We start from the raw sequence: 10,221 nt of genomic DNA, 5'->3' as shown, positions 1-10,221 counted from the left end.
TAACTGTATAAAGCGTAATTTTTATTAATTTAATTCAACTGTAACACTTTATTTCATTTGGTCAACATATTCGTATATATGCAAATCAAATACCATAAAACAATTTATTTACACTGTACATAATAAGAGGGGTAGAAAAGCCATAACGAGCTAAGAAGAAGCAATAAGATGCAAGACAGATGCTATTAGAAATAAAAATATGCAAGAAGGAGCAAAAAAGGCAATAATAGAAAAAGGGAACAATAAAAGAAAAACCAAAAGATACGAAGAAGTACTAGAGCTATGAACAGGCGAGAAAAGCCAAGATGAGGTATGAACCAAAAAAAAGCAGGAAGAACTAAGATGAACTAAGACAAAAAGCAGCATGAAGAGACTGAAATAGTCAAAAAATTTCCAAGAGACAGGAAGAGGTAAGAAAATGGCAAGAAAATTTTAGAAACTCGAAACACAAATATGCGGGCTTATATTGGCTAGGTTACCATTTATACCGGTTGATTAATCTTAAACCTTCTTCCAATCCTCAGAGCACATGTTTCTAACATAAATATGCCCCCTGGTGTACCAGTCTCACAGGGACAGGAGTGCTCCTGACTGGGACGGTACATTCGTTATCGTGAATAAATACACTTAGGCAAAGTACGGAGCAACGATCATAGTCTGACTCCTACAATTCGTACAATCATAGGCACTAGATTCCCGAAACCACTAAATCCCAAACTAGCCGCAGGCGAAACAATTCAATAAAAAAAATGGGTGTGTCAAGCCTACGCAAGACAGAAGTGAAACTTCTAGTATTCTTCTCTCTCTCTCTTTTCATTTCATTCTCTCTTTTTTTCTGTCTATTGACATATTTATAAGTAGCATGTGATAAAAAAAATTAAAAGTTATAAAAAAAGAAAAAAAAATTTAGTTAAAGCGGGGATCGAACCTCGGTTCTTCACGACCACAGTCGTGCGCTCTGCCTGTAGACAGCGAAGATGAGTTAGGAGAGTGAGTTAAACTAGGTATATAATATTAGCTAGGCTCCTATAGCGAAATGATCCCTTTTTTTCGTCACGGTCATGAGTCGGTTTTACTCCGGTCCTCGAAATTGCATGACGCGCGTAAAGAAGTTTCACTTCAAAAAATTCCTCCAAATTTATGGATATAATTACGATCTTTTTCAAGCGCGTATGTAATGATTATTTTTATCAACGTCGCATACACCTTGCTAATGTTTTCAGTATTATTAGGGCTTTTTTATACTAATTTTCATATATTTATTGGCAGGTAGAGTAGAAATTAATATTTTTTAGCGTTTGCCAACGACCATACCATGTTGAACACACCGGTTCTCGTCCGATCACCGAAGTTAAGCAACATTGGGCGCGGTCAGTACTTGGATGGGTGACCGCTTGGGAACACCGCGTGCCGTTGGCCCATTTTTTATGGTAATTTCATGTTTTTTTTTATTTTTTTATCGTTACTATAATTAATAATATCATAAAATTCTTTAACTTTTCAAGTATGCTACAGGCCTAAAATATTACTTAGTGGATTGATATTATGGTCAACCATTGAAAAAAAAAATTCCTACAAAGTTATGGATGTAATTACGATCTTTTTCAAGCGCGTATGTAATGATTATTTTTATCAACGTCGCACACACCTTGCTAATGTTTTCAGTATTATTAGGGCTTTTTTATACTAATTTTCATATATTTATTTGCAGGTAGAATAGAAATTAATATTGTTTAGCGTTTGCCAACGACCATACCATGTTGAACACACCGGTTCTCGTCCGATCACCGAAGTTAAGCAACATTGGGCGCGGTCAGTACTTGGATGGGTGACCGCTTGGGAACACCGCGTGCCGTTGGCCCATTTTTTATGGTAATTTTATGTTTTTTTTTATTTTTTTATCGTTAACATCATAAAAAATTTTATATCATTCTTTAACTTTTCAATTATTCTACAGGCCTAAAATATTACTTAGTGGATTGATATTATCGTCAACCATTGAAAAAAAAAAAGGCGTTAAAAACAAAAAAATAATTTGCCATAGCCGAGAATCGAACTCGGATCAACTGCTTGGAAAGCAACTATGCTGACCATTACACCACCAACGCCAGTTGTCGAGATGAGCTAAGAAGCATTTATATTTTACTTCAAAACTTTGACTAGATCAAATGAACTTTAATCGGTCCCGCATTTTCGTTTCGGTCATGAGTTGGTTTTACTCCGGTCCACGAAATTGCATGACGCGCGTAAAGAAGTTTCACTTCAAAAACTAAACAAATAAACAGAATAATTATCATAACGGATGCTCCCATTAATCACCCCTCTATTTATATCTGATGACGTTTGAACAGAACGCCTGCTGTCCATTGATAGTCATTTAATATGTCCCCGGCAAGTAATGTGTTTACAAATAAACAATCGTAGTAAATATAAATATTTAACTCGACTTGTTGATTTAAAAGTAGACGTTTGAAGATTTTTCGACAGATGGCATTAGGTGGCGCGTGCTGTTTGATTTTTCAGGGGTTGAAATTAATTTATTAGTTGAAGAGTAGATTATTTGTTTTATAGTATTTGATTTGCATAAATATGTATGTGTTAAATGTCTCTATATATCTGTAGAGTGATAAATGATTCGTTTTCTTTGTATAATTGTCTTCAATATTGCTGAAAATATTATTTGATTTATTTTTTTTAACAGACATCTAGTTCATATTGGATTTTAGGTACTTAAATTCACAAACAATTGACTACTTTTTTAAATGCTCTCATTTTCAGACCTATAAGTATACTGTCATTCCCTGTGACAGACATTTTTTCCATCCTCAAATATAGATCTCGAAATGTTTTAGCAGAGTATTGGTACATTGCTATTCAATCCAAGGGAGCCTGCTATGCCTCAATATAAAGGACTATCCCATAAAAATCGTGGTTTTAAAAACTCCCCCATTTTATTAAAAAAATAATTTCAATACTGATTCAATTGAGAATTGTTCATTGTTTCATTCTTTTTCACCATTATAAAATTCACATTCTTGACTCCCCAGATTGTACATTCTGTGGGCTAGAAATGGGAACAGATCACATTGTTTCATATTTAGTTGATCAGTTCAATGTTATTTTAAAACTTTGTGAATAATATTCGATAGCTCATTAGTTATATTCTATTCTTATATCCATATTAAAGCGCAGCTGGGCGTAAAACCAAATTAAATAAATATCACATATTTTGAAGTGAAACTTCTTTACGCGCGTCATGCAATTTCGTGGACCGGAGTAAAACCAACTCATGACCGAAACGAAAATGCGGGACCGATTAAAGTTCATTTGATCTAGTCAAAGTTTTGAAGTAAAATATAAATGCTTCTTAGCTCATCTCGACAACTGGCGTTGGTGGTGTAATGGTCAGCATAGTTGCTTTCCAAGCAGTTGATCCGAGTTCGATTCTCGGCTATGGCAAATTATTTTTTTGTTTTTAACGCCTTTTTTTTTTTCAATGGTTGACGATAATATCAATCCACTAAGTAATATTTTAGGCCTGTAGAATAATTGAAAAGTTAAAGAATGATATAAAATTTTTTATGATGTTAACGATAAAAAAATAAAAAAAAAACATAAAATTACCATAAAAAATGGGCCAACGGCACGCGGTGTTCCCAAGCGGTCACCCATCCAAGTACTGACCGCGCCCAATGTTGCTTAACTTCGGTGATCGGACGAGAACCGGTGTGTTCAACATGGTATGGTCGTTGGCAAACGCTAAACAATATTAATTTCTATTCTACCTGCAAATAAATATATGAAAATTAGTATAAAAAAGCCCTAATAATACTGAAAACATTAGCAAGGTGTGTGCGACGTTGATAAAAATAATCATTACATACGCGCTTGAAAAAGATCGTAATTACATCCATAACTTTGTAGGAATTTTTTTTTTCAATGGTTGACCATAATATCAATCCACTAAGTAATATTTTAGGCCTGTAGCATACTTGAAAAGTTAAAGAATTTTATGATATTATTAATTATAGTAACGATAAAAAAATAAAAAAAAACATGAAATTACCATAAAAAATGGGCCAACGGCACGCGGTGTTCCCAAGCGGTCACCCATCCAAGTACTGACCGCGCCCAATGTTGCTTAACTTCGGTGATCGGACGAGAACCGGTGTGTTCAACATGGTATGGTCGTTGGCAAACGCTAAAAAATATTAATTTCTACTCTACCTGCCAATAAATATATGAAAATTAGTATAAAAAAGCCCTAATAATACTGAAAACATTAGCAAGGTGTATGCGACGTTGATAAAAATAATCATTACATACGCGCTTGAAAAAGATCGTAATTATATCCATAAATTTGGAGGAATTTTTTGAAGTGAAACTTCTTTACGCGCGTCATGCAATTTCGAGGACCGGAGTAAAACCGACTCATGACCGTGACGAAAAAAAGGGATCATTTCGCTATAGGAGCCTAGCTAATATTATATACCTAGTTTAACTCACTCTCCTAACTCATCTTCGCTGTCTACAGGCAGAGCGCACGACTGTGGTCGTGAAGAACCGAGGTTCGATCCCCGCTTTAACTAAATTTTTTTTTCTTTTTTTATAACTTTTAATTTTTTTTATCACATGCTACTTATAAATATGTCAATAGACAGAAAAAAAGAGAGAATGAAATGAAAAGAGAGAGAGAGAAGAATACTAGAAGTTTCACTTCTGTCTTGCGTAGGCTTGACACACCCATTTTTTTTGGTTGTCCCTCTCTAAACAAATAACCTCTCTTCTATGAAGCATTACCTAAAATTGCCTCCCTTCCACTCAATATCTCATCTCTTCTAAGTCTGAATTCGACTCCAATCTTCTATATAATTAAGAATCTTCTCATTAAAAAAAAATCATCTTAAAATTCACATTCTCTCTTTCCATAATTTGAAATGATGGCTTTGAAAGGTGAAAGCCAAAAACATAAAAACGTATACTTAAAACAACATATAGGTACTATTTATTATATAGAAATTGTGTACTTTACGGTACCTACCTAATATAATATACAGGGTATCGGGGGTTAAGTGCGCTAACCTACATAATTTTAGAATTAAAAAATGTTTATATTTTTTTTCGATATTTAAATGTTTTAAAGTAGCTTTTAGGTAAAAAAAGTTGAATTGTTTGTATTAGAAAATAAATTTTCTTCTATGGAAAAATATTTTAATGTAGAAAAAAAAAATTGAATTTAGAAAAAGTTATTTATCTTTTTATTTCTAACATCGTGTAGAATCACCTCCCGAAGTTAGCGCATTTTACCCCCGGACACCCTGTATTTTCTATAAAATATTTATAATACATTTACCTGAATATTTATTTATATTATACGTCCATACAGGCTTTTAAAAACAACTGATATATATAATAATTTTGTGAAACATTTTTCAAGTCATAAAAATGGTGAAATAGAAAAGAAACAATATTGAAGGAAGCAAAGATTAATATTTATTTAAGAAGCATGTTATTATAGCCTTCTTGTAACTGAATACCGCGCAGTTGAACATATCTACTATTTCTGAGATAGTATGAGTGACTCATCTCATTTATTTAATATTTTTTTATTAGATTTCTAGTTGATATGTGGTAGGTAATTGGCTAAGTACATCTGGACTGTCTATAAAACCATTAACTAAGCAAAAAATAAAAGTCAAATAGGAAACAAGTCTTCTATCTAAATAAATAATTAATGCATATTTAATATAAATTCTATTATCAAGTGATTGTCATTTATAGTTTCTATAGGTAGATTGAATTCATGTTCTATGTACAAAAAAATTTAATTAATGTTCTATGTATATAAAAATTGAATTTATGTTCTATTTATATAAAAATTGAATTTATGTTCTATGTATATAAAAATTGAATTAATGTTCTATGTATATTAAAATTGAATTTATGTTCTATGTATATAAGAATTGAATTTGTGTCTATGTATAAAAAATTGAATTTATGTTCTATGTATATAAAAATTGAATTAATGTTCTATGTATATTAAAATTGAATTTATGTTCTATGTATATAAGAGTCTATGTATAAAAAATTGAATTTATGTTCTATGTATATAAAAATTGAAGGTTTCTTTGTTTGTCCCAAAAGACTCAAAAGCTTCCGGACTGATTTCAATGAAAATTTCAAATATTGTTCTTATTAGTGCCAGAAGTGTTTAGAGAGTGGTTTGATAGAAGAAGTCAGACACGCCCGAGCAAGAGTTAACGTATTTACTATGCACTGGAATGACATACGGAATTGAATAAAAGTGAATATAATGTAGTTATTTATCGTTTTCACTTCTTTTCCCCTGGAAACCCTGTATATAGATGTGAGTATTAAATTTCTTTTTTATTTTAAATATACAAAAAAAATCCGTAAATATTCCGAAAATTGTGTATTTCGTCTAAAAATTTGCATTATCTAAATTTTGAGATCTCTAGCAAAAAGCCATCAAATTTACAAATTATTTCCACATGTTCAAATTCATATCACAAAATGCGCATCACATAAAATTTAACAAGTGTCCGAACACGACCGCCAAACGTTATCAAACTTTTGTTCAAAATTGATGTCAATCGCATCTGTCGACAAAAGCGCCCCGTTCGCTCCCGTCGCGTTCAAACACTAAACGCGTCCTTGGGGACTTCATTACCGACGTAAGAGACGTTTCGGCCCAAGGGTGGCGGAGCAGGGGGGCGCAGGAGGGCTGCAGGGGGCCACAGGGGGCCGCAGGGGGCGCTAGAGGGTAGTAATGAGAGGTATCGAGTTTTGGGAACGTTTCATCATCGGGGCATTTGAGAATGTGATTTATGGTAATGGCTGGTAAAGTGTTGATATCAGGGGATACATGACAAGATAACACTGTGTATGTGGCTATTATTATATAATATCAATGTATCGTTATACAAAAGGTGTTCTCTATTTATTATTTCTTGGGTTTTCTGTATGGATTTTATTTTGTAAACATTTTTGGTGCTGATATCCGTTAAGGCGAAGCCTAATGCTAAATCACTACTTTGATTAATCTTTATAACAAATCGGTGTACATTATGAATACCAAAAAATAGGTTTTAGATAAATTAAAGGTTTTTCTATCGTTTCGTTTAAGTAGAATAGAAATAAAAAAATAAATTACTCAATAAAAAATATAAATGTAAAGTACTAAAAAAACATTTCTACAATAGAAATGTATGAACGCGTAAAGGAAACAACTTTTTAAAAATACGGTATTATAGCTAAGATTATCTGTGACAGTTTCATTTGAATAACTTTTTTGCTTTCTTATAAAATTATTTAAAAAATAAATAAAAACCAGTTTTGTGATTGAAATCGAATTGAATGCGATTTTAATGCCTATTGCCTACAATATAAGGTATACCAAAAATATACACATTTTTAGCTTGTAGCTTCCTCTTAAACTGAATCATTTCAAATTTCTTTAACGAATCATATGTCACCACTTTTCAAGTTTATTTTATCACACACTCATTGCTTCTTTCACATTCAAACACCGCCTCATTTTACGGCCTTCTATTTTAATGACTCTTAACATGACCTCATGATTTATTTTTGGGGTAGTATGCCGTGTTACGCTTCCTCCTTCCTCAGCTAAAGTTTCGTACAGCGTTACAGTGTTGATCTGTCCTGAAAATCTCAAATACGTGACACAATGTAAATATCGTTTACTATATTGGCACGATGAAAGTTGCACACCTGTTAGTGTCAGTTTTTTTCGGATAGCCAAATTATTTTCAGCTCACCCCACCGTTTCTAAAATGAGCTACGGAACTTAGAAATATCCTGTCAACCGTTCAAAAATAACACTCTACGTTACAGACTATATTGCGATGCCATTAACAAAACGGAATCATATTTTGATTTAATTTATGACTACAATGTTTTTGGTTATTTCGAAAAAAACGTACATAAAATTCTAAACCCTTCACAAAAAATTAAATAATAATCATTTTGATTTGATCTCCTGTACAGTTTTTATTTTGATATTTATTAATCTGAAGTTCGCTTACATCATCTGAATGCTTATAATTTTAGACATATTTGTTGAGTAATCTGAAAGTATGTTGCCTGTTGTATGCTGATGATGCGGTGCTGATTGCTAACAGTGTGGAAGACATAGGCTCTAGTATCTAGGATGAACGAAGTATGTGTGAAGAATGAGTTAATGATGAATGTAAGTAATTCTAAAGTAATGATGTTTGAAAGAGAGAGTACGAAAATAGTGCGCAATATAGTTGTGAATGAGGAATACTTGGGGCAGGTGGATGAGTTTGTGTATTTAGGAAGTATGTTTACGAGAGATGGGAAGGCTGACAGAGATATTGAAGGAAGGGTAAATGCAGGTAATTCCGTTAATGGAGGACTGAACGCAGTTGGCGCTAAAAAAAAAATTGTCCAAAGAAGCGAAGTTAGCAGTCCACAATGGAGTGGTGGTACTTACCCTGTTATATGGCAGTGAGGCGTGGAACTGGCATAGCAAAGATGAAAGTAGACTGAATGCTGTAGAAATGAGATACCTGAGGCGTATTAGTCCAGTCAAGTTAAACATGAAAAGGGGGTTGTGCTTGCAAAAGGTCCAGTCATTCTGAATTTTTTATATGTTGTTAGGACCTAAACCAGTATTAAAAAAAAAAATTTGCAACTTCCAAAGTGCTGTGCGAGCGGCGGTGGACCTAAAAAACCAAGAAATTTTCGGATTTTTTTCAGTTTTTGCTCAATATCTCAGTAAAGGAAGGGTCTGACTGGTGTAGTTGGTATGCATACTTTAAAAGGAGACTAAATTTGCAATAATTTGAGACCAAAGCAAGCTACATAAAGCCATTGGTTTTCAAGATACAGTTCTTCAAAAATAGGCAATTTTTTCCAAAAAGTGAAATTTTTTCGAAATGGTCACTTATTTTGTAAAATAATTTCCAAAATACGCATCCCACGTCAAATATTATAGGTAATAAAGTTGTTGTAAATTTAATTATCTTCCATTTGAGACTAAATTAATATCTGTAGACTAAACGGTTCTCTCAAAAATGGCAGATAACCAAAAACAGTCATAAGTGGATTTTGGGTGAAATGCAAATAAACTGTTCTCACGTCTTTTTATGGTTTTATTTATCAAACAGTTATCACATTTTTGATGAAAAAAAGAAAAGATATTACATCTTTCGGGAATTACGTCATCTTCAAACATTCTTTTATATACCTACATACTAAAATGCTTGTCCCAACATCATGGTTCCTACTATAAGGACAAATTACATGTACACAAAAAATAAAACTAATATAAATCATGTGGGTATTGTGTCTTGGTTGCCAAATCATGTCTTTCTTTTTATCTTAGCTGGGAGAGGCGCCCAGTCTGTAGTCGGGTCATCTTCATCGCCCGAGCATCTCAGCTCCACATCCGGGACGTTAATGCAAAATTTGCCACCGCATGACGGACAGAGGACTGAGCAGTGGAGCCCAGCCTTTCTACACGAGCAGCTCCCAGAGCATCCTTTCTTGCATTTACATGAAAATTTTCGCAAAAGTGCAGGAGGTGCGGGATCCATCGTGGTGGGGATGGGGGTGAGTCCTTGAGAAGACAGCTTCCACCCCCATTCAGTGGGATTCAAGTTGACTCCCCGCCATTTCTGCACTTGGAGGTAGCACCTTGCTGCATGGTGGCCTGCAGCATCTTCCGTCGGTGGCAAACGGGCCAGGTTTATGTTTGTTGAAGTGACAAACGTCTTATACCTCAGGAAATCCAAAGTATTCCTCGCGATGTCACCCCCATATAGAGCCACGAAGCACTTGATGCCTGCTTCACTCACGGCTTGTGGGGTAGAGTCTGGCCGAAGGAATACCTCCATTTGCTCAGCAAGTGGTTCACTCTTGCTCAGAAGTGTGCTAATTTTGGTCGTTCCTTGGCCAAACGGTGCTGAGGTGGTATCGCACCCGGTTAAATAATACCCGGTTAAACGCGTGGTTAAATAGTATCGTTCCTGGTAATTGTCGGGAGTCTTGGTTGTTGTAGGAGGTCGTAGAGTAGTGACAGCAACCAGCTTCACCCTTCGTGCTCTTCTGAAGATAGACGTTTGTCTCTTCAGCGCCTAAACCATTGAAAAGAACGAGCAAGTCGACATCTTCTCCCACTATGACGACCCGATCGGCATTTGCTCTTCTTGATAA

General features: G+C 34.3%; 4 non-coding genes across 4 annotated transcripts; 2 read left to right on the top strand and 2 right to left on the bottom strand.

Moving 5' to 3' along the window:
• The first annotated feature begins 1,300 nt into the window (after positions 1-1,300).
• On the top strand, positions 1,301-1,419 carry LOC149411731 (5S ribosomal RNA). Its single transcript, XR_016304849.1, has one exon. It is a non-coding gene; the product is annotated as a 5S ribosomal RNA (ribosomal RNA).
• A 323-nt stretch (positions 1,420-1,742) lies between these two features.
• Positions 1,743-1,861, top strand: LOC149411730 (5S ribosomal RNA). The gene has a single exon (XR_016304848.1). It is a non-coding gene; the product is annotated as a 5S ribosomal RNA (ribosomal RNA).
• A 1,774-nt stretch (positions 1,862-3,635) lies between these two features.
• On the bottom strand, positions 3,636-3,754 carry LOC149411729 (5S ribosomal RNA). The gene has a single exon (XR_016304847.1). It is a non-coding gene; the product is annotated as a 5S ribosomal RNA (ribosomal RNA).
• Positions 3,755-4,077: 323 nt separating this feature from the next.
• On the bottom strand, positions 4,078-4,196 carry LOC149411728 (5S ribosomal RNA). The gene has a single exon (XR_016304846.1). It is a non-coding gene; the product is annotated as a 5S ribosomal RNA (ribosomal RNA).
• Positions 4,197-10,221: the final 6,025 nt, after the last annotated feature.

The sequence above is a fragment of the Hesperophylax consimilis genome, chromosome 25 (genome assembly GCF_061612785.1).
Source record: "Hesperophylax consimilis isolate HC1 chromosome 25, BYU_Hcon_1.0, whole genome shotgun sequence".
NCBI lineage: Eukaryota > Metazoa > Arthropoda > Insecta > Trichoptera > Limnephilidae > Hesperophylax > Hesperophylax consimilis.
Note: the sequence above shows the minus strand (reverse complement) of the source record. Positions and strands in the feature narration are given on the sequence as shown.